Source organism: Camellia sinensis, chromosome 4, assembly GCF_055761805.1.
Source record: "Camellia sinensis isolate YWXY chromosome 4, ASM5576180v1, whole genome shotgun sequence".
NCBI classification, from domain to species: domain Eukaryota; kingdom Viridiplantae; phylum Streptophyta; class Magnoliopsida; order Ericales; family Theaceae; genus Camellia; species Camellia sinensis.
In genome coordinates, this window is record NC_138964.1 from 136,769,538 (window position 1) to 136,793,554 (window position 24,017).

The 24,017-nt window shown below is 35.8% G+C and overlaps 1 long non-coding RNA gene across 1 annotated transcript in view; it reads right to left on the reverse strand.

Moving 5' to 3' along the window:
• The window catches only part of LOC114292265 (uncharacterized), a 30,047-nt gene extending 12,756 nt beyond the window's left edge, over window positions 1-17,291 (reverse strand). The window contains exon 1 of the long non-coding RNA XR_003639641.2: window positions 17,078-17,291. This is a non-coding gene — a long non-coding RNA (uncharacterized LOC114292265). The remainder of the gene's footprint in view (window positions 1-17,077) is intronic.
• Between the last annotated feature and the right edge of the window lie 6,726 nt (window positions 17,292-24,017).

Below are 24,017 nucleotides of genomic sequence, written 5' to 3' on the forward strand. Positions count from 1 at the left end.
CAAATGAATAATTACAGTCCAAATATGTACAAAACCCTAATTAATTAACAAATTAAATTAGGAAAGCAATAAATTGGCATGCAAGCCAGGGACTGCCTCAAATCTGCTCCGGATGATGTATAATGCATGCTCGGGTTGCCTTGTGCGGAGAATCCCTTGCGATGCCCCTGTTTGCCTCTGTTTGCAATTGTTCTTGGAATGCCTGTCAAGCTCCGGAAGGCTGCCGATTTCTGATTTGCTGCAACAGAGAGCAACAAAGGGGCATGGCAAAGTATTTTCACATATGTATGCATGACTACTCTTCAGGGAGTGTAGTCCTCGATCCTCATGCCACCAATCACGCATCTCGATGCATGATGGCTGAGGAGTCGAATTGCACGACTCGATATGAAATGAATGCACATATAAACACAACAAGACCTAAACTCCATCATGGATAATCCGGAGTGTCGGTGACTGGGAATTGAGACACGTTCCGTCACTCGAAGTACGAAACGTCCCTCGTTTCCCGTGCTCGGGCTAACTCCTATCCCAAACACAATGCAATATGCACGACATGCATGAATGCAATTCTAACATGCAACCTAGCATACACAATGCTATGAAATGGCATACACACTGCGCGATGTAACATGGCATACACGATGCTCTAACATACAACCTAGCATACGCAATGTCATAAATTGAAATGGCATACACAATGCACAATGGACTTACACCAACATGAGTGGACCTCAGCCACACTCACATCATTAGCCATTAGATGAAAATGAGACTCTCAAAATACGCGCACGCATACACGCAAACCGAGGACCGAGCCTAAGGCATCAAATGCCACTCTACCCAAAGCATGGCAAGGCATGGAACATGATATGCAAACATGCAAATTTTAGCGCTGAAATATGATACAAAACAGCCCCGAAACATGAAAACATGGCACCCGATGCATGGAATGAACCCCGAAATTCGAAACTAGGCACATGGAATGACTTACAGCAATACAAAGCATGCATTATTTGATCATGAAGCATGAAGACAGAGACAAGAAAGTCCCAAAACATGCATATTTCCAGTTTATAACAAGTCTAAAAAACGAACACAAATAGGGCTAATCTATCATGCAAAAATGGCCCTAAAAGAGAGATTAAAAACAAGGGGACAGAAGCTGGCCCCAAATGGAAAAGAGCCCTTCAACAAAGTTGAAGAGGAGCTCAAAACAAGGCACTTTAAAGTTTACATCAAGCCACGAAAATAATCACAAATAAGACCAAACTATCATGCAAGAAAAGGCCTAAAAGAGGGGTAAAGAGACAAGTGGTAGCTTCTGTTCTCAAACAGAGGAGATCCCTTCAACAAAGTTGAAGAGAGGCTTAAAAAAAGATATTTCACAGTTTATGGAAAAGTCAAAAACAGCTCACAAATAAGCCTAAAATACTATGCAAAAATTGGCCTAAAAGAGAGATAAAGAGGCAAGTGATAGTAGGAGACCTCAAAAAGCAGGAGGTCCTTGATCAAACATGAAAAGGGGCTCAAAATATGACTATTTAAAGTTTGGGTCGGAGCCCAAAAAAACTTGCAAGTATGGCTTAGATACAAAGCAAAATGAGGCAAGAAAAGAGGAGAAGAAGACTTACCCTTGAAGACCAATGAACCAGTAGCTCTTGGACCAAATTTCTGAGCCTTTAACCTCTCCAAAACAGTCCCAAAGTGCTGGAATGAAGGATGGAGGCCTTGTGCTATGAGGTGTAGGGTAAATGGTGTAGGACTTAAGGGGTTTTGATGCTTGGGGTAGAGAGAGAGAGAGATTGAATGCAAGAGCTCAAAACCAATTTTTGTAACCCTCAAACAAGGAGCTGAGGGGCTGGTTTTATAGAGGAGAGGAGTGGAGAAAATGGGGGAAATCAAATTCAAATTTTCCTCCCAAAAGACCCCCCTTCGGATACAAGATCTGGGGGGAAACAGAGGGTGCAGTTGTAAGGAACCAGGTGAGAGGGTCATGGCCGGCCAGGTTCAGAAGGTTCAGGAGGCTGGCCAGCCACCCCCCATGGCCGGCCGACCAAGGGTCAAAAAGATCAATGACAATTGCTGGTCGGCCACCTCAAAAAGGTGGCCTCCCATGTGTGCGCAACACAACTATGTGGTCAAAACCCAGAAAATGTGAACCAGGAGAGAGAAAAACCAACTTTTTAGAGGGGTTCAAAAGGGTCAAGCACAATTACTGGTCGGCCACCAAATATTGGTGGCGTCCCAGGTGTGTACAACACAAATATGGGGTTTAGGGTTCAAGAAAGTGGCCCCGGGGTGGTCAACATTGGCTTTCAAGTGAAGAAAACGGGCGTCGGAGAGCGCTGAAGAAATAAAGCTGGCTTTTCAGAACAATTGTTGGCCTCCCACCCTCCTACAAGCTTCCTAACTATGAAAATAAGGTCTCCACCAAAAATGAACCAAAACGGATGCAAAACGGAAGTTCGGGGACCGAAATGCGCAGCCTGGGGCCCCGAAAATGGGCTGTTTAAGCACCGGAGGTGGCATTCGACCACGAAGTTGGTCTCTCGGGCCACAGTGTCCCTCAAAAGGGAGGAAATAAGGTGTGTGCCAAAAAACCGGAGCAAATGGAGGTGGTTAGGTGGTCCTGAACCGAGGCACACGGTCGTCGGCTCCGAAAAAATGGAAACTGGGCTCCAAAATGGGAAAAATGGCCTACGACCACGAAACGTAGCCTACGGCCACTGAGAGATGATCTACAAGACCTCTCTCTCCCTTCGGGAAGAGAAAACAGAGAAAACAGAGCTTGGTTCGCAAACCGAGGCAAGGCACGAAAGAGTCCGGAAGTCCAGAGGCAAGGCTTGCAGCCAGGACTCTGAAACTTCTGAACGAGCACAATATGCAATATCACCGAGCGCTCAACTAGTGACGTCTGAGTCTTAAGGTCGGTCAAAAATGGGGTGTCTACACCATGGTAATTGAGTCTCTCAAACTGTTTCCGACTGGAAGTCCTCTTTTGTATTGCGCGATGGCAAGATTTGTGGGACAATCTCCTATCTGGTTGAAGGTCTCCCAATAACGAATGTTGTAGGATCTTAACGTCTCCTTGTCACCCATGTCAATGGAGAATAGCTGATCGATCTCTACCGGCGTCTTGGTGTTCGTTTTGAACCTTGTCACGAACACCTCCGCTAACTGTGCCCAAGAGGCTATGCTGCTTTCGGGTAGCCTTTCGAACCAGGTTAAACCTAGGTCGCCAAGGCTGGATGGGAATAGAATGCACATCAAAGCCTCGTTCCGCCGGTATACCGCCTTGACCTGGCGAAAGTGGCTTAGGTGCATGTAAGGGTCTGTCTTTCCTTCGTATGTTGTAAACTTAGGCTAGATGAAGCCTGAAGGTAATGGTGCGTTCTCAATCGCCGGAACGAACAGCGAGCTATGTAGCCTTGCCAGTGCTTTGTCTGTTGGTTCGCAGGCAAGGTGCAGTATCGGCATTCCTATCTCAACGCTTCCGTGCGTCCGAAGAACTAACCGCTAAAGGGTTGAAATTCTGTGCGGGTCGCGTGCCCTGGCATCCTCTTTCCGTCGTGCCCTTTCTTCAAGCACAGTCTGTAAGTCGGACGATCTAGGCAACTCCATTTTCCTGGATGATGTCTGGTGCGTATGTGAGGGCCGATAGGTACTTCCCTCAGTGTAAGACCTCAATGATCTCGTTCTTTCAGACCTGGAGTAACGAGTTCTGGAAGTCCTTGATTGAGTGTCACCTGTCCTGAGGCTTCTACTCTCTGTTTGCGATGGCGTGGTATGCCTACCACGATCTTCTGAGTGGCGAGGAGGCGTATTGCTCTTGCGCCCCACTCCTGGCGCCACCACTTTCCCTTTTATCAGGCGCTTTATCAATTCCATGTCCGCCGCTCTCTTCCTGATTAACTCATCTTGCTCCTTCACCCGATCCTCCAAAACTTGAGGGTCGATTCTCCGCCTCTGTCTGTCAGGACTTGATGAGCGACGGGGGCTATTACCTCGCCTTCCCCTCGCATTCCTCCGGGGATTCTGTCGTTGGGGCTCCAGATCTGCCATGGAAGGGATAGAAGGCAAACCTTCGCGCCTTCCACCTCCCTCTGGGGTTTGCCCATCAATGGCGGACTGCGAAAAATCTTCATTGTGTGCCATTGCATCTAATTTAGCGAGGAACACTTTGATCAAGAGGTTTTGTTCTTCCTGTGATTCCCACAGACGGCGCCAATTGTATGGGAAAGAAATAAACCTTCTTGTATAATCCTGTTGATCAAGTTTGTGCTCCTCCGTACGACATCGCTTTACTTCCTGAAAACACAAACGTGAGCTAGCCGGTGGATGTGTACCGGATACCTCTCCGATGCCTAAATCAGCAAAATAGACAAATAGACAAAAAGCTCTGAGTCTTCGGGAATCAAAGTTGTGTTACCTCTCCATAGGTGATATTATGAGCTTTTATAGGTTCCGTGTGGCACAATCCTAGTAGGACTCTTACTCCTCCATGTGGAGTCCTCCTAAGAATTACATTCCTGAAAGATAATGCTTATCCTTCAACACCCCCCTCACTGCTTAAACCAAGTGAGATGGTTTTGCCATGGTTGGATATCAATGCAACCGAGATAACATGGCCACGCTAAAGCCGCATACTAGACCAAGCTCCAACTAGCTCGGTTCTTTCTTTCACTGCACGTGTACCTCGGTTGACATATTCCAACTGGATTGTCTGAAACTGTGTTATCCACAATGAGCTTGGACCGAGCTATCTAACAGCAAGTTCCTAAGCAGAAGCCAACATACTTCGGCAGAATATGGTATGACCGAGCTAACTATCTCTACTCCGACCATGGTTATTCTTGGACCGAGCTAACACTTGCGAGGTCACTTCCATACCTGGACCGAGCTAACACTTGGACTGTGGTCCACTTACTAAGCCCTTCTTACTATGGCCCATTGAACGGCCCATTTCTCAGCTCGGCCCAATTTACATATAAATTACCCTCTCAAAGTCCATCCCCTTTCTCCTCCCAAACAATTATTCATACATATGCAATGTATTTAATCACAAACTCAAATAATGGAGTACATTCTCTTTCCACTCCCAAATAACCATACATATACAATGTATATAAATATAGTCATATTCAATGACAAACACAAGTGATTAGTTTCAATTTACCTAATCCGCACACAATTTCTATAACAATCATAGTTATCCTCTACCGATAGCCCAATACAGTTATTTCTAAACAAAAATAAAATCTTATAACAGATAGTTTATTCGAAACTACCAAAGAATGGAGTAACACATAACCAATTACACCATTCATATCAATACCCTTTTAATTTCACATTTTAAATGTCAACTTATATTATTTATACAAAATAATAATTTGATTCAATTAGGAAAAATTGTCCACTTTTTCCCAAATATTAGCCAAGTGCCAAAATCATCAATCATACACAATACAACATCATTTTCAAACCCTTCAAACATTTGTTTCACCTTCATCCAAAACCCCTCTTTCCATTTTATACCCAAACCTTAGGTTTGCCTTAAACACTCCCAAATCACATCATTGTTACACAAGATATAAATAACTATGCTAAATATCATATGAAAGTGTAGAAAAGATCCCTACTTCAAGCTTAGAAGAGAGAGAATGGAGAAAAGCCCAAAAGTCAACAGCGATGAAACAACGACTTGCCCCAATCAAAACGAAGCCCTTAACAAACTCTACGCTTAATCTCAAAGGAACAAGGCAAGGAGATGCTTCCAAGTGAGTAGATCTAAAGATCTTTGAGCAAAAAGTGATTTTGGAGAGAGAGAGAGTGACTTACGGTTTAGTGAGGGAAGAAGAGAAGAAAAAGTAAATAAAAGTTTAAGTGAGGGACCTATTTATAGTGCTAGGTCCAAGTAAAATGAAGTCCCAAAGTCAACCCAAAAGATCAAGTCAAAATTCCCAAAAAGTAGGGCCAAACCGGACTGAAATCTGAAAAAAAAAAAAGAAAATAAAGATTCGCACGGGTTGACCCTTCAGACAGAAAAGCAAAGAGTGCAACAGGTAAGGTGTCGACCTTTGGACAAGAAGGGTCGACACTAAATTTCAGCAATTAATTTCCAGATTTAGCAACAAACAAGGGTCGACCCTTCCCAGATTGGTGTTGACCCTTGTGGACAACAATAAGAAGCAGGTGTCGACCCACAATTCCGGCAACACTTCTAGAAACTTCACCAACAGGTAAGGGTCGACCCTTAGGAAGGTTGGTGTCGACCCTAGAATTGAATTTCTAAGTTCCTAAACAACTTTTCAACGTAAACAAGCGTGAGTGAACAATCCCAACATGTTTAAATCGATCTGTATTCCTTCAAAACCAAGATATAACAACACCAAAGATTTTCAAAATAAAATAAAGGATTCAAATACACTTCCCAAAAGTTTTGAAGGATACAGGTGCTACACATCAATTCTAGATTTACAATATGCCATGGTTTTTTTCTCTTATGAAAATCAACTCTTTTGTTTTCCAAGTTAACATGTTCAAATCTTTATCCAAAATCCATCATCTTTAATTTACAAAACTAAATCCATTCTCCTTATTTTGCAAAACCAAAATCCATTCCCTTTGTTTTAGAAAACTAAAATCCATGAATGTCAAAGCCATAGCTCTACTCAATTTAACATGATGTAGACACCCCATTTTTGACCGACCTTAAGACTCAGACGTCACCGATTGAGCGCTTGGTGATGTTACATAATGTGCTTGTTCAGAAGTTTCAGAGTCGCGGCCGTGAGCCCTGCCTCCGGACTTCCGAACCTTCTTCTGTGCCTTGTCTCGGTTTGCGAACCAGACTCGGTTTTCTCTGTTTCTTTTCCTGAGGGAAGGGAGAGGTCCCGTAGACCATCTCTCAATGTCCGTAGGCTACATTTGGTGGCCGTAGGCCATTTTGCCCATTTCGGAGTCCGGTTCCCGGTTTTCGGGACCGTCAGGCCGTATGCCTCGGTTCGGGACCGCTTAACCATCTCCTATTGCTCTAATTTTTGGCATACGTCTTATTTAATCCCTTTTGAGGGACACAGGGGTCTGAGAAACCCACTTCGTGGCCGAACGCCACTTTCGGTGCTTGACAGCCCATTTTCGGGACCTCGAACTGCGTGTTTTGGTCCCCGAGCTTTCGTTTTGCAACGGTTTTCGTTCATTTTTGGCAGGTACCTCTGTTTTATCACTGGAGAGGTCACTGAAGGGTGGGAGGCCAGCAATTGTTGCAGCAACCAGTTATCTCTCCTCCGGAGCCTCCCGGCGCCCGTTTTTCCAACTTCCGGGCTAATGTTGAATACCTTGGAGTTAATGTTGCCAACTTTCAACCACATATCTGTGATCTACACACATGGGAGGCCCCTAAAAGTTGGTGGCTGGCCATTAAGGTTACCTGACCCTTTTGACCCCTTTCTTCCGGGCTAATGTTGAATACCTTGGAGTTAATGTTGCCAACTTTCAACCACATATCTGTGATGTACACACCTGAGAGGCCCCTAAAAGTTCATGGCCGGCCAGTAATTCAACTTGACCCTTTTGACCCCCTCTTTCCGAGCCAATGTTGAACCCCTTGGACCCACTTTCTCGGACTTTTAACTACATGGTTGTGTTGTACACACATAGGAGTACCTCCCCAGTTGCTGGCCGGCCAGAAAATATGATTGAACCTTTTGACCCCTAGCCGGCCGGCTAGGTGGTGTGGCCGGCCGGCCACCTGCAACAAAAGTGATAGGCCGGCCGTGTTCCTTGCACTGTGCACTTTACAGCTGTGGGGCAATATCCCCCAGACAAGATATTTATCCGGGGGATATTTTGTGAGGGAATTTTGCTCTCCTTTTCCCCCACCTTTACACCCCCTTTTGAACCCTTATAACCAGCTGATGGCCTCACTTACAAGGGTTGAAAAAACTCTTCTTCAAGCTCCCATATAGAACTCCATCTCCATAGCTCTCAATTCTTCAAAAAACCCTAGGTCCCTAAACATCATTCCTTCTACACCACCAAGCTCTACCACCACCACCTCATTTCCAGCAACAAGGAAGGTTTTTCAAAGGTCAAAGAAGCTACAAATTCATCCAAGAAGCAACAAAAGTTTGAGTCTTCAAGGGTAAGTAACACTTTTACCCTTTTGACCCTTTTTCTTGATCTATTTGTAAGCCCCACTTCCTTTTTGTTTCAAGCTCCGGCCCTAACTGAAAAGGGCCCTCTTTTGAGCTCATCTTCACTTTCCATTAAGGGCTCAACCCTGTTTGAGCCCTCCATAACACACTTGCTTCATTGACCCTCTTGTATGTCATAGTTTTGCATGCTATTTTTGACCCATGAGCAATTTATTTTCGAGCATGTTGTAAACTGATATGAGGCTTATTTTGAGCCACTCTTCAACATTGAAGAAGGGCTCAACACCATTTGGGACTTCCATGTTGTACCTACCTTTATACTCCTCTTTTCTTCCCCATTCTTGCATGCAATGGCAGCCTATCATACTTTTGTTTTTGGCCATTTTACAGTTCTAGAAAAGTGCTTATTTTGGTCCATAATTCATGTTTCATTTAGGTCCTTCCATGGTTTGGGGTCTCCATAGGTCACTTCATGTTATATCCCTCTTTTATTCCTCATTCTTGCATGTTTAGTTAGCCTACCATGCTTTTGTTTTTGGCCATTTTACAGTTCTAGAAAAGTGCTTATTTTGGTCTATTCTACATGTTTTGTTAAGGGTCTTTGGCTGTATGGTGATTATTTTGCATACCTCATGTTATAGCCATTTTTTAGCCTTATTTTGCATCACATTTCTATCATATTTGTATACTGATTTTGAGGCTTCCATATACTGTAAATATTCATATTTTTGGTCCCTCTTCAATGTTGTAGAAGGAAATTTTTCATTTTGGGTTTTGCTTGTACCACTTGCTTCATTACCCCTCTTTTGGCCCCTATTCTTGCATGCTATTTTTCCCCTACCTATACTTGCTGTTTGGCCTTGTTTATAACTGTGAAAGTGCATTTTTTTGGGACTGTCTAGCTTCTGTCTTTGCATTGCATGTCCATATTGTGCATGTTTGGCATAGCTATAGGCCATTTTGGGTGCCTAATGTTGCATTTCGGGACAATTCCATGCATTTCATGTCATTTCGCCTCATTTCGGGACTGTTTTCCCCCACCTTTTAGTGCTGAAATCCCATTACTATGTTTGCATATCATTTCCCATGCCATAGTTCGCATTTTTGTCATCGCCTCGGTTTGCGTGCCCGTGTGCACGCATTTCGAGGCACTCCTTTTTTACCCGCTGGCATCCTATGTGAGTGTGGCTGAGGCTCGCTCATGTTGGTATAAGCCCATTTATCATTTTCATGTCATTACATCGCATTTTTGCATTGCCTCGGTTTGCGTGCCCGTGTGCACGCATTTCGAGGCACTCCATTTTCATCTGCCGGCATCCTATGTGAGTGTGACTGAGGCTCACCCATGTTGGTATAAGCCCATTTGTCATTTCCATGTCATTTCATCATACTTTGTCATCGCCTCGGTTTGCGTGCCCGTGTGCACGCATTTCGAGGCACTCATTTTTCATCTGCCGGCATCCTATGTGAGTGTGGCTGAGGCTCACCCTTGTTGGTATAAGCCCATTTGTCATTTCCATGTCATTTCATCATACTTTGTCATTGCCTCGGTTTGCGTGCCCGTGTACACGCATTTCGAGGCACTCCTTTTTTATCTGCCGGCATCCTATGTGAGTGTGGCTGAGGCTCACTCATGTTGGTATAAGCCCATTTGTTATTTTCATGTCATTTCATTGCATTGCGTATGTCATCGCCTCGGTTTGCGTGCCCGTGTGCACGCATTTCGAGGCATCTTATTTTCATTGCATTTATTATTGCCTCGGTTTGCGTACCCGCGTGCACGTATTTCGAGACACCTATCATCACCTCGGTTTGCGTGCCCGCGTGCACGTATTTCGAGACACATATCATCGCCTCGATTTGCGTGCCCGCGTGCACGTATTTCGAGACATGTCATTTTCTCGGTTTGCGCGCCCGTGTGCACGCATTTCGAGACATCTCATTTTCATTATATTCATGTATTTTCTCGGTTTGCATGCCCGTGTGCACGCATTTCGAGGCATTTCATTTCCATAGCATTGTATATGTTAGGATTGTATCTTAGTTGCATTTCACGCATATCATGCATATTGCATCGTGTTCGGGATAGGAGTTAGCCCGGGCACGGGAAACGAGGTACATTTCGTACTCCGAGTGACGGAATGTGTCTCAATTCCCCAGTCACCGACACTCCGGATTATCCATGATGGAGTTAGGTTTTAGCTGTAGTTTCATGTGCATTCATCCTATATTAAGTTGTGCATTTCGACTCCTCGGCCATCATGCCTCGGTATGCGTGATTGGTGGCACGAGGATCGAGACATGCATATATTTGTGCAAATACATTGCTATGCCCCTTTCCTGCTCTCTGTTGCAGCAAAACCAGGAATCAGCAACCTTTTGGGGCTTGGCACGCATTTCAAGAACAGGTGTATACAGAGGCTAATTGGGGCATTCCGGTGGATTTCCGCGCAAGACAATCCGGACATGCATCATCCATCAGAAGCAAGGCAGTCCCTGGCTTGCACGCCAGTTTTATTTGCTTTCTTAGTTAATTCATTAATTAATTAGGATTTTGTAATATTTTGGACTGTAATATTCTTTTATTCAGGACTGTAATATTTGGACTGTATTATTTATTCGGACCCTCTGCGCGAGGGCATAACTGTAATAAGTGTGCGTGAGTGTGTTGTATGTCTTCCAACCCCACGTCTTTCTCCCTTTTATTTATCCGCTTTTGATGGTTAGATTAGGGCATGTTTAAATTAGCATACAGTATGACAGTATGTTTGCATCATTCATCTGTACTGCATGCACCGGGCTCGGCGCATCATACTAACTGCATTGTACCTTCAATTCCAAATTGAATACATGATAGTTGTAGCATTTCATATACCATCTTAGAATAGCCGAGCCTGCTATAATTGCATTTTGCATGTGTTACATTAGGCATTTCTGTATAGTTAGGATCATGCATGATTTCTAATGAGTTTCTATTTTGGCTTGGAGTACTCGGTAAGCTTTATGCTTTAGCATCCTTGCATGCGTGTGAATGACTGCCATGAATAGCATGCTTACCATGAGGCTATGTGCTTATCTGATATAACTGCCTGAATGCCTGTGGGTGAAGGTTGGGTTATCTGAATTGGAATAAATCATCAAATGTTTTAAAGCCTACCTGCGGGTAGCAAACCACTTTCAAAAAACAAACATGAAATGTTTCGTTCCAATTCAGGCGACCCGGTCTATATTTATATGCTGTGCGCATCACATAGTAACCTAGGCTAATAAACCGGATTAAGAACTCACAATGTTTTTCAAAACTAGATATCATGGTTAGTAGAGGCCGGTCTATGACCGGGCGAGCGGGGGTGCTCACGAAGTGACCTTCCCCAATCGTACCCAAGTTCCCGAGCCGAGGCAACTTTGGTGATGACGGACACGTGGCCTTTTGGCACCGAGTCAGGGTTTCCTAAATTTCCCAAAATAAAATATTTAGGTGGCGACTCTGTATCTGGCAAAGCAGTCCATGTTTGGCACTTCTTTCAAAAAAATCTGTTTTTCTCAAAACGATTTGCCGGATTTGGACTCTTTGGTTCAGACTTAGAACCGTGACTTTTGAGAGTCTTGAGCTGTAGTGACCCCAAATGAACAGAACGGGAGCTAACCCTCCCGGGGCGTTCGGGGGACGTCTACACATGATTAATGAAAAATAATTACAGTACCATGGTTAATCCACTATTTTATCAATTAACACCATTACACAATCTATATATTCAAACACAAAATATTACACAACTTTCTCTCATCTTTAATCCATTAAGTCTATAATATTAAATTAGATATTTTTCTCCCTCTCAACATCAACATGCTAAACTACTCCCCAAAGAACTCAAATAACAATTTATGTAATGATTTCCAACCCCAAGTAACAAACCCTAAATATCTCTCATATGATTTTTCAAAAAGAACTCCAATATACATGGCTTTTATGCAATAAAAATCTACCACATATCTATCCATAGACGAAATATTAAAGAGGAGCAAGAAATCCCTTCCTCTTGAAGCGAAGATGAGATAACCCAAAAATCATCGGCGATGAAATCACTAACTATTCAGATCAATAGAAAGCCCTTGACAAGATCTACAACCTTTCCCAAAAGACCAAGGTGAAAAGATGGCTCTAGGTGAGTAGATCTGAAGATCTTAGTGTGAAAAAGTTAAGTTTAGAGAGAGAAAAGAGAAGTCACGGTTTGAGAGGAAAAGAGAAGGAAAAGTAATGAGAGGAAAGTGTTTTAGAACCTATTTATAGTGGCTAGGCACTAATAGAACAATAGTCCCAAACTCAAATGAAAAGAATAAGTCAAAAACCCCCCAAAAAGTAGGGCCCAAATCGACCCAAAAATCTGAAATTATACACAGGTCGACCCTTTAGACAGAGGTGTTGACCTTTCAGGAAGAAAAGTTGAGATACTAATGTGTGCAGCAGGCAAGGTGTCGACACTAAATTTTAGCAAGCAAACTTCAGATTCTGCAATAGACAAGGGTCGACCATTTCTAGACTAGTGTCGACCCTTGAGGCCAACAACAAAAGGCAAGTGTCGACACCACCAAGACTGGTGTCGACCCCAGAACAAAATTTCTAAGTTTCCAAACAACTTTTCAATGTAAATAAGCGTGAATGAACAATCTCAACAAGTTTAAATCAATTTGTACTCCTCTAAAATCAAGATACAACAACACCAAAGATTCTCAAAATAAAATAAATGATTCAAATATACTTCCCAAAATTTTTAATGGATACAAGTGCTACAGGGCCGTATTGAGCCCTATAAGGCTAAACAATACCCTTTAATCCAAATTTTGGATGGAAAAAGATCCTTCTTAAAATTTCACACAAACTCTTTTAATTTTGAATTATGTGGTAATGGTTCAAAGCCACCCTGTGTGTGCTGGTTTGATAATGTTTTTGTTTTCATTTTTTTAAAAAAAATTTAAAATAAAAACTTGTTTGAAATTATTTTTATTTAAAAAAAATTAGAATTGATTCCAAAATTTAAAAAAGAAATTAGAAATGAAAAAAAAAAAGAGTTAATTACCAAAAAGTCTTGTTTACATATTTGGTGGTAGCTTAGGTCCTGTCAAAAAAAAAATTGAACCAATAAGTCTCATTTATAGGTAAAAAGACGTTTTGCCCTTTAATCCCAAAATTGAGAATGTTCTCAATTTTCAAACAGAGAATGATTTCAGTATATAATTATCAAAATTAAAATATTTCTGTTTGGCTTCTGAGAAAAGTATGGGATAGAAAAGAAAGATAATTCTACGAATATTCTAAGAAATTTATAATTATCAATTTTGAGAAATTTCTTAATTTTTTCATGATTAAAATTGAGAATATTATAAACTGAGAAGGTTCTCAATTTTAAAAAACTCTCACTCTCTCTCTCTCTCTCTCTCTCTCTACAAAAACAGGCTTGCCTCACATTCTACAAATCACAAAAACACAATTCTACATCACCATTGATGATCTAATTCATTATCATCACAAACAAAACCAAATTCATACTCTTTCTACAGAATCAAGTGCTTTGAGTCCAGCAATCTTGAGATTGTCAGTGATATCTTCAAGTGGCTTGAACCTCCCTTATAGCTTTATTGTCAATAGGCAAAGCGTAGCTCAATAACGCTCTCGGATCCTGGCTTGGCGGCCCTGAGATCAACCCCGACAACTTGGGCAACACCGCCGGAGTAGCTGCATTGGCATAATTACACCAATCCAATGCAGATACGACGGTGAACCAGGTGTGGCCGAATGACAATGATTTTAGGACGGTGGTGGTGGTGGTGGTGGAGACAGTAGCAGTCGAGAGAAATCAACAATTAAACAAGAAATCAACGATTATACATATATATATATATAGAGAGAGAGAGAGAGAGAAAGAGAGGTGGATATGCTTGAATAGAACGATGAAACGGATAAATATGAGACAACATTTACATATAATTTAATACAGCATGCAAATATATGTATATGTATGTGTTGCATACAAGCTAGACAGAGAGAGAGAGAGAGAAAAGAGAATACAATTGAATTGTTATTTGGAACCCTAGCACACTGACATCTAGAAAGCAACCTCACTGAACAGATCGAAGTAAGCGCCGGATTGAGAAATGAACTCGTCGGCGACGGGCGATTGAACCCGCCGTTGCTTCCTCACAGTCAATGACTGTGACAGTCACGAAGAAAACAGAAGAGAGAGAGAGAGAGAGAGAGAGAAAAAAAAAAAAAAAAAAAGAAGTGTGGTTTTGTGTTCCACCGTGAAGTTCAGCGGCAGCGGCGGTTGTACTGAGAAAGAAGGGGGTTTGGATGGGTAAATTGGTCTATTAAAAATTAATGGGACTTGAAGGAGCAAATAATTTTATGGGCAAATTACATATACACCCCTCGAGGTTTGGCTAAATTACAAATACCCCCCTGAGGTTTGAGAAATTACGAATTCCCCCCTGAATGTTATATTTGCATAAGAAATTAGGGGGTAATTTGTTATGAAATATAAACCTCAGGGGGTAAATTGTTATGAAAATACAAACCTCAGGGGGCGGGATGTAATTTCCGAAACCTCAGGGGGGTATCTGTAATTTAACCAAACCTCGAGGGGTGTATATGTAATTTGCCCTAATTTTATCTAGGACCTAATGGAGTATAAGTTCACAAAATGGGACTTGTATGTAAATGCCCCCAAAAAAATGTGTTTTACTTATTTTCAAAATTTACTTTCACTATTTTCTCCATCTCCTACCATCTCCAATGACCATCCATGACTAGCATGGACTACCACCAACCTTCAGCACCACCATCTGCCACCGAGCTCTGCTTATCAAACAATCACCGCTTATGAGCTCCTCCACCATTTAGTAGCCCTCCAACCAATTAGCAACACTTTAGGCACTCTCTTCTCCTATCCACAATATTGCCAACTCGCCAAACATATTTCTCAAATTTATTTTGTTTTTATTTTTTAAAATATTTTTATACACTAAACAAATTTTATTTTTATTTTTCATTAAAAATGTCCTACTCTTTAAAAATAAAAATAAAAAAGAAGCTAACAACGTTACTAAACGACGTATATGTGTTTGTTTATCATTCTAAATTATCAAGTTTTCAAAACAAACATCCCATCATATATATATATATAAGTAGTATTTTTCCCTTTCTTATGTGTCACATTCTAAAACATATTTTCAAAAGTTACATTAGGATACTTTATTCATTTATATATAAAGTTCTACATAAACTCAATTTTAATTATAATAACCAATTTTATATAGAATCTATTTGAGAAATATTTATTTTTCATATATATAATTATAATTTAATTATTATGATTTTTTAAAAAAAAAATTATCTCGATATACAAATAAATAAATAAATAAAACAAAATATACTTAATTATATGCATCGCATGGATCAAATTAATTTTTTTATATATATTTTTTATATTTTGTCTATCTTATTGATGTCTTAATATTAATTTATATTTAATTTTGTATTTAACATGAAATTATTTATTGAAAAATATTTATATTTAATTTAAATTTTATATACCCATATACAATACATATGGATAATTCAAAAATAATATTGAAGAAAAAATTAATATTCAATCCTCTACATAATTAATTTATGTATTTTCTTTTTTATCCAATCACGACATATTTATATTTAATCTTTTAAATAAATTTTCTGTAATTCTATTTCTACATATTTTTATTTTCAAAATAAATATAAAATAAACTTAATATTAAATAATTAAAATCACTTTCAGTTTTATATTACTAATTCTCTTTTTAATTTAACTATTATTTTTAATATCAAAATGAGTGTTTATTTTACTATATTATAACTTAATATATACCACATAAAATTATTATATGATAATTACACTTTTATACCACAATAGAACTAAAATTATCAAAATAAATAAATAATTTAACTAAATTTATTATATGTAAGTATTTAAGTAACACTTTTATAGAACGATAAGGTTAAGATTATTAAAATAAATATTTAAAATTTAAAATTTATTTTAAATTAAAATTAATATTATTCTTTTGTAACACATATCATAATATAAGACAGGGAATTTTTTTTAGAGTCCCTGATATTAAGATTTTATAGCATAAATGACATCTAACGTATTTATAATGTCTAAGATCCTCAACATCAATCTAGAGAATTTCTCTGGACTTCCCATAGAAATTCTTAGATTTCCCATTCTCTAGAGAAATAATCTCCAAAGAACTTTTGAACTTCCCAAAGAATTTATTGAGAAATTTTGGATTTCCCAAAGAATTTCTCTTCGGAGAAATTATGGGAATTTCTTTCTAAAAAAAGAACCTTAGTATTAACAAGAGAAAGAACCTCAAACTAGTTACTAATTTTTCAAAAAAAAAAAAAATTCAAAAGACAAGTTCTAAAAAATGAACCAAACATCTTTGTTCAAAAATTTCTTTGTGTTTGTTCACAATTTTAAACCAGAGAAAATTGTTTTAACTCAACCAGAGAAATTTTAATCAAACCAAAGAAGTTTTAGCACAATGATTTTAAACCAAAGAAAATTGTTGTGACCAAACTTGAGAAATTTTAGCCCAAATTTCTCTATACTTGTTCACAATTTTAAACTAGAGAAAAATATTTTAACCAAACCAGAGAAATTTTTCCAAATTTGCATCTTTAGAATTTTACAAGTATGTTTAGGCATTATTTGCTGTAATAATCTCCACATTGCATAAAGGTTCATCAGCTAACAACATCAAATCAAATAAATCCAAATCCAAATCCAAATCCAAAGCCAAAACAAAACAAACTCTCATCGAAATTGATAAAAACAACAACAACAACAATAATATGAGATTGGAGTTGCTTTGCTTACTGTGCGGACCATGACTTCGAGCCATGTTGCGAATTTCAAAGGACTGACGCTACCATTTCCAACGAGAGCCACTATTTTCACCAGAGGAGAATTTAGGTCCATCACCGAACAACTGTCTTTGCTCACCTCTAGAACACGGAACCGGTTCTCCGCCAGGGAAAGTAAGCAGAAAAAGTGTATATATATATATGCGTGTGTAGAGAGAGAGAGAGGGGGGTTTTGGAAGTTGGCGTGGAGAAGTGTGAAGTTGAACCAGGATTGGATGGATGAGATGAGTGAGGGACCTTAGACATCACAAAATAATATTGTGAACCTCTCCCATTACTAAAAATGGGATAGAGAACTTAGACTAATTTTCTTTATAAAATATCATTATATTAATTAAAGTTAACTTCATCGTGATTTTATATTAGACATCATATTTCTGGAAGTGATTTACATACATGTGTAGCATCCAATTTGGTATTAATTGATTAAAATAATAGAGATCAATACTTTTTTGTTTTTAGAAGATAAATTGACACAAGTCAAACGATAAATAGTGTGGAGTATTATTTTAAAGAATAATGATTCATCGAAAATGATTGTGTATATTTAAGATACATGTTGATATTTTTTGAATAATTTTTAAATAAAAATTTTGAATTTATAGTATTATTGATAATGTACCTTCATGAGCTCTGTTAGAAAAGACATGCAAAAATAATTTGGTTGTAATAAAAACATTTGCAGTTATTATGATGTGTCACATAATTAATCAGAATCCTTTTAAAAATTGAAATTATTAAGAGATAGAGATTTTGTGTCTAATTCCCTTTGACAACACTGTTTATGATTTGAATTTATAATTTTTTATACATTAATGTGAATAACTCTTACAATCTTACTGATATAAGTACAAATCATACCTTTGAGTCAACCCACCTTGAACACTTTTTTGTACAATAAAATATTTAAATATTGTCATATAAAAATATTATAATTGATCATAATCAAATACTATTTGAAGAATAATTAAAGACTCGGTGTACCACTTTAAACATAGCAAAAAATATAAGAAATTAGTAAAGACCTTTTTGATTAATAACTAAAATAATACACCATGAGTTATAACAAACTCATAATTTGTATATTATAAAATTTTCCATTGTTTTTATTTTTTTCAAAAATAAAATATTTTCATGATTTTTGGTAAATTTGATTAACCCAAATGAGGATTTAATTTTAGGTTGAGAATACACAAATTTTTTATTTATTTTAAAAGAAATTATTTTTATGAGCTTTTTACATAGAATCACATACAAAGTAACAAAAAATTCCATCAACTATTAGTAAAATTATTTGTATTTAATTTTCAATTATTAAAATTTTCTATATAAAAAATATTAAGACTTAAAATTAATTTTTTATTTTAAAATTAAATTTCCGTATATTGCCCGGTGACCTGCGTGACAAATAAACCAAACAAACAACTTTTACGAAAGACTAGAATCCTTTGTTTTTGGGAAAAATGATAGAAACAAATGTGGCACTTTCTCAATTGTCTTATACGGACATGAGTGAATGAACCATTAAAAAAGAGTGAAATTTCCTCCCTTGTCTTCATATCCGCAAGGAATTAAAAAGAACAAAATGTTAAACAGAGCCTAGAAGATTAACCTAGAAAGTTAATCATAAAATGAATGTGCATGCAGTTTAGATTTAATTATGGGTAAATTATCTTTGATGTTTGAAAAAAATATAATAAGTTCTATAGTTTTAATATAATCACATAGACTTTCTTTTTAGTAAGATTAAAAATACCAAAATTAATACAGATTATATGAAGACACAAAGATACACAAGGTAAGATATTTATTTAATGTAAAAGATATGACAATATTATTTTTTCATTCATACAAGTAATAAATTTTTGGTAAAAATTTAGTTAGGTGCTATATGAATCACTAAAACCTTAAAGAAGGCTAGTATAACTATGCTAAATTTATGGGATTTATTGTATTTTTTAAAAAAAATTAAGAGAAATCAATATAAATTATTATATAATGTGTGGAGATATATTTTTTGAGTACCAACACGTGGCCAAGGTGACGCCGACGTGTAAGCTGATGTGCCACGTGCCCTGGTCATGACGCCGAGGTGATCTCGGCTAGGCCGAGGTTATCTCCGAAGATATTGGAATCCGGGATAAACGGATAAGGGACAAAGGTCTTAGAATGAGGAAGGACTTCAGCCTAGATAAGGATAAAACTCTTAGGGAGTTTATCTTTATCTATTGAAGAGTCCAGGATAAGTACTGAGCTAAAGTCCATTGAAGCAAGGCTTCTATTGGGACTAGGATTGAGTTAACTATAAAAGAGAGACACCCCCATGGGTCTAAGGTACGCAATTTATATTCTGAACAGTGAGTTAAGCAGTTGATTTATCTTTGAGAGATAACTGACTTGATCGTCGGAGTGTCCCCGGGTGGACGAACCACCGCCGGAATCTCTTCTTTCTGTTGCAGGTCAATCAGGTGCCATCTATTCTGCCAGTGCTCTCCAGCTGAATGCTGGGTTGATAGTGTAGTCGGAAATTGACACATACATAATGAAATCTACATATGAAATAAATCTCAACCATCCATTATTTTTTCTAGGTATTTTAAAAGTATGTTTTCTAGACCGCTAGCATAGATGAATTTTAGAAAAAAAAAATAAGACAAATATTAGGAATTATCCTTACGGATCTTGAATTTATTTAGAATATATTTATATAGTGGAGATTAAATTGATAAAATGTAAAATTCATATATGAAATGAATCTAAGTTATTAATTTATTTTTTAAAATAAATTTTGAATTAATAAAAATGAATTTGTAGTATTGTCAAAAAAAAATTAAACAAACAAATCTAAAGAAAAACGACAAGAATTTTAAAATGAACATGAAAAATAAAACTATCAACAGTGGCCATACATAATGACTTTGGAGGAAACAAACAGTGTGAAAAAGAATCTTTGGCCCCACATAGGCAAATGAGGGGAAATTGGTTGGTTTGGCGACTTCGTACCGTTTAAAAATAGTTTATGGAAAATGCATTGGACCTAGTGGGGGTGATCCCACACCTTCACTGTTTTTTTATTGGCGACAATATTTTTTATTTTTTATTTTTCTAAGTCGTGCTTAGACAGTCCCCTACGTGGAGGTGGGGTGTTGGGCATCACCCCCACTGGGGATCCCCAACAGTGCCGATAGTTTATATTATTTGATTATTTGATTTTTTTATTATTTTAATTTGATTAAAAAAATTATGTCTATGATAAAAATTAATTTTTTTAATTGATTCGATAATTATAAGAGAAAAAATAAAATAATTATAGATTCAATATGATATTTTGTCTTATTAATTACTAGTGTAAAGCCTGTGTTATGCACGAGCAAGTAACAAAATGTGATAAATACTACTAAACATGTTAAAAATTAACTAAATATTATGATATTAATTTAGATGAGTATTTAAATAATAAATTTGTATGATTTCACTATATTTATATAGATATGCATGACTAATTAATTTTTTTGAAATACACTCAAATGAATAAACTCAATTGAAAAAGAAGAGTAAGAGTGAAGTTCTATAAATATAAAATAAGTTTTGAAGATGAATATAGAACGAGAAAATTACATAAAATTTTTGAAAAAGAATAAACTCAACTGAAAATCAATAGTGAAAGTGGATTCTGTAAGTATAAGATAAAGAAAAAAAAAAGTTTAAATTTGAGGATGAACTATAATAATATAGAAAAAGAAAATTAAATTAATTCTAGAAAAATAAGTTAGAGAGAAATTCATTAAACATCAAATGAAAATTGAAAAAAAAGAAATCAAGTTAAAATTTAAAAATTCAAAAGTAAAATAAGATAAATTTGGGAAAAAAAATTCCTAATATAACTCTAATAATAGAAGAAGAGAAGAGGGTAATAATCTAAAAATTGGATAATAGTTAAAGGTCACCCATAATTTTTTTAAATGGGAGATTTGGTCACAAGTCCCTCAAACCTTTCGTTTTTTGTCAAAAGGACAAAAAAAAAAAAAAAATTCTATACTTGCAAAACTCCCTCACAGCTCCCTCTATTTTGTTAAAAGGACAAAATTTTACTTTTTTACTATGAATCAAAGTAAATTTTACTTTAAATTGGAGTAAAATTTACGATTTTGCCTGTGAACAAATAAAAAAAAGGGAATGAACAAAAAACAGAGATTTACAAGAGAAGGAGTGAACGAAAGAAAGAAATAGAGAGAGAGAGAGGAACAAAGTCAAAAAGATACAGAACGAATTATCGATTTTCAAATCTTAAGGTAACAAATCTCATATCTGAGGTCATCAATCTCACATGAGATAGTGGAGACAAACAGTATGAGAATGATAAGAATAATGCTTTAAACTACTAAGGACTTTTAAAAGTACTTATATAATTCTTATCCTTTTGACAATATAAGTGTCTCCTAAGAGATTTATGGCAAAATTTTCCTTTTAAAATTTGTGAAAAAAAATATTAAAAAAAAATCTCAAAAATAAGAACTGATGTGTAGTAATTTAAAAATTAGGTAAAAATTAAAAGGCACCTATAATTTTTTAAAATTTAAATTTTATATAGTTAAAAAATAAGCATTTCTGATATCTTATTTTGCAAATTTTAACTCTATTTTGTGTCTACTACTAATAATTTTTAACAATTTTTATATTCTAAAGCTACTTAATTAAAAAAAATTCAAGGGATCACCTTTTCATTTCTTAATTTTGTTTTATGTCAATAACTTATAAATTTCAACTTTTTTTGTATTCTGAACCTACTAAATAAAAAATAAATAAATAAAATAGCATCACTTTTTTTTCAAAATCTTAGTTAGTTTCATTTTAATTTTATTCTGTGTCAATAACCTATAAATTTTAGTAATTTTTGTATTCTAAAACAACTAAATAAAAAAATCACTTTTTTTATTTATTTATAAAAATCTTAGTTAGTTTTATTTTTATTTTGTCTTAAGAACAAGTAAAGTGATATTGGGCATAAATTATTTATTTCATAGTGTTAACATAAATATAGCTATTTATATATGAAATAAATAATCATTTTAATATATTTATGTTAACACTATGAAATAAATAGTTACATATATTCATATATTAAAAAATTATTTAAGATAGAGCCGTCCTAAATTATATGTCATATTTTAGCTTTAATCTTACACTTAATCTAAAAAATTAACAATTAATTAGTAAAAATATTTGATAATAATAGATTTAAACATTATGTATAAATTATATCATAATTTATCGATTCGTGATCGATATGAGTTAGTTTGGGGGTTTCAATATCATATTAAACATTCAATGGGCCAATTTTGGACCCCATTTTGATGATCCAAACAGTTCATATTTTAGGATTCATTGAGTTTATTATCCTTACAAAAAATCAAGTCAATCAAATAATGAAAATTATGTGTTTGGATCAATTTTGTATGAACCATTTATTTTTTCATCGTTTATTTTTTTATACAAAACTGATTCAAATACATGGTTGCAATTATCTGATCGGCTTGATTTTTTACAGAGATGATATACTCGACAAATTCTAAAATATGAATGGTTTAGATTATCAAAATGAAATCCAAAAGTGAGCCTGCAAGGCCCAATAGCACCTCTCTAGTCCGATGAAGGACTGGAAAGAAGTCCAGACCATGTTAAATAATCAATAATGTTTAAATTTTTAAGTTAAAGAATTAATTATTTTCCATATGTGTACATATGAATATATCAAAATTATGCATTAATACAATCTTAGGGCAGCAATTTTGAAAATAAATTGGTATGAACATAAATTAAGAAAGTAATTTGAAATTGTAATTATGTGGCATAATTTAAGGGTTTAATATAAAACTCCATGAGTCTAATTATGAATTAATTAAAATGCAACATATAATGACACTTAGTATTTTCATGATTTAAAAATTAAAAAAAAAAAATTTGAGTTGAGAGTTTGAACCTTAATAAACCTTATTAAAGTTTACGATGTATGAAAATAATAAGGTTTGATATATACGTTGAGTAGTCATAATGAGAGGGAAAAAAAATGTTACCAAATTGTATTATACAAATTATTTTATGCTTAATGGTAATATTTTACGTTGAAATATTTTTGAGAGTGTGATTTATTAATTTTTTAATTGAAAAACTTCATTTTTTGAGTGTGTGATTTATTAAGTGTTATTTTTTAATTGGAAACTCCTTCATTGTTTGATAGTAAGGAAGGAATGATTTTAGGAATAAAAAATGTACTCTCTGTTTAACAAAGAAAGTGTTAGTGTGTAATTTATTAATTATTTTTTAAAATTGAAAAATCAATAAATTTAGATTGAGCACTTAGAGCTTTCTTAGCTCTTCTCACTAAAAATTTCATTTTCCTTATATAATATATAGATTTTAACATATTTTATCTTTATTAACTATTTTAGCCAAATAACCTCTAACCAAATAAGTAATTTTTTAGTCAAAATATAAAATGAAAAAAATTAAAGTATTTGAGAATAATGTTTTTATATGAATAAACATGTAAAGTAAATAAAATAATAAGATTTTTTTGACGTTTTATATTATTTTTTTTGGTAACTTTTTAATTTAAAAAGTCAATTACTAAACAAACAAGGGTTTGACAATTGTATTTTCAATAGTAATTACATTTTATATTTTTGTTTTTTTATAATTTAAAAGGTTGATTATTTGATAATTGTTATGAAAAAAAAATTGTTATGAAAAAATTTGTGTGTTCAGACAAATTATTATATTACTTTTAGAGAGTACTTGGTTCACCAAAATAAGGTATAATTGAATAATTATTCTGTTAAAATATTTATTCTTATGTTTGATTAGCTTAAAAAAATAATAACGGATACGTTACA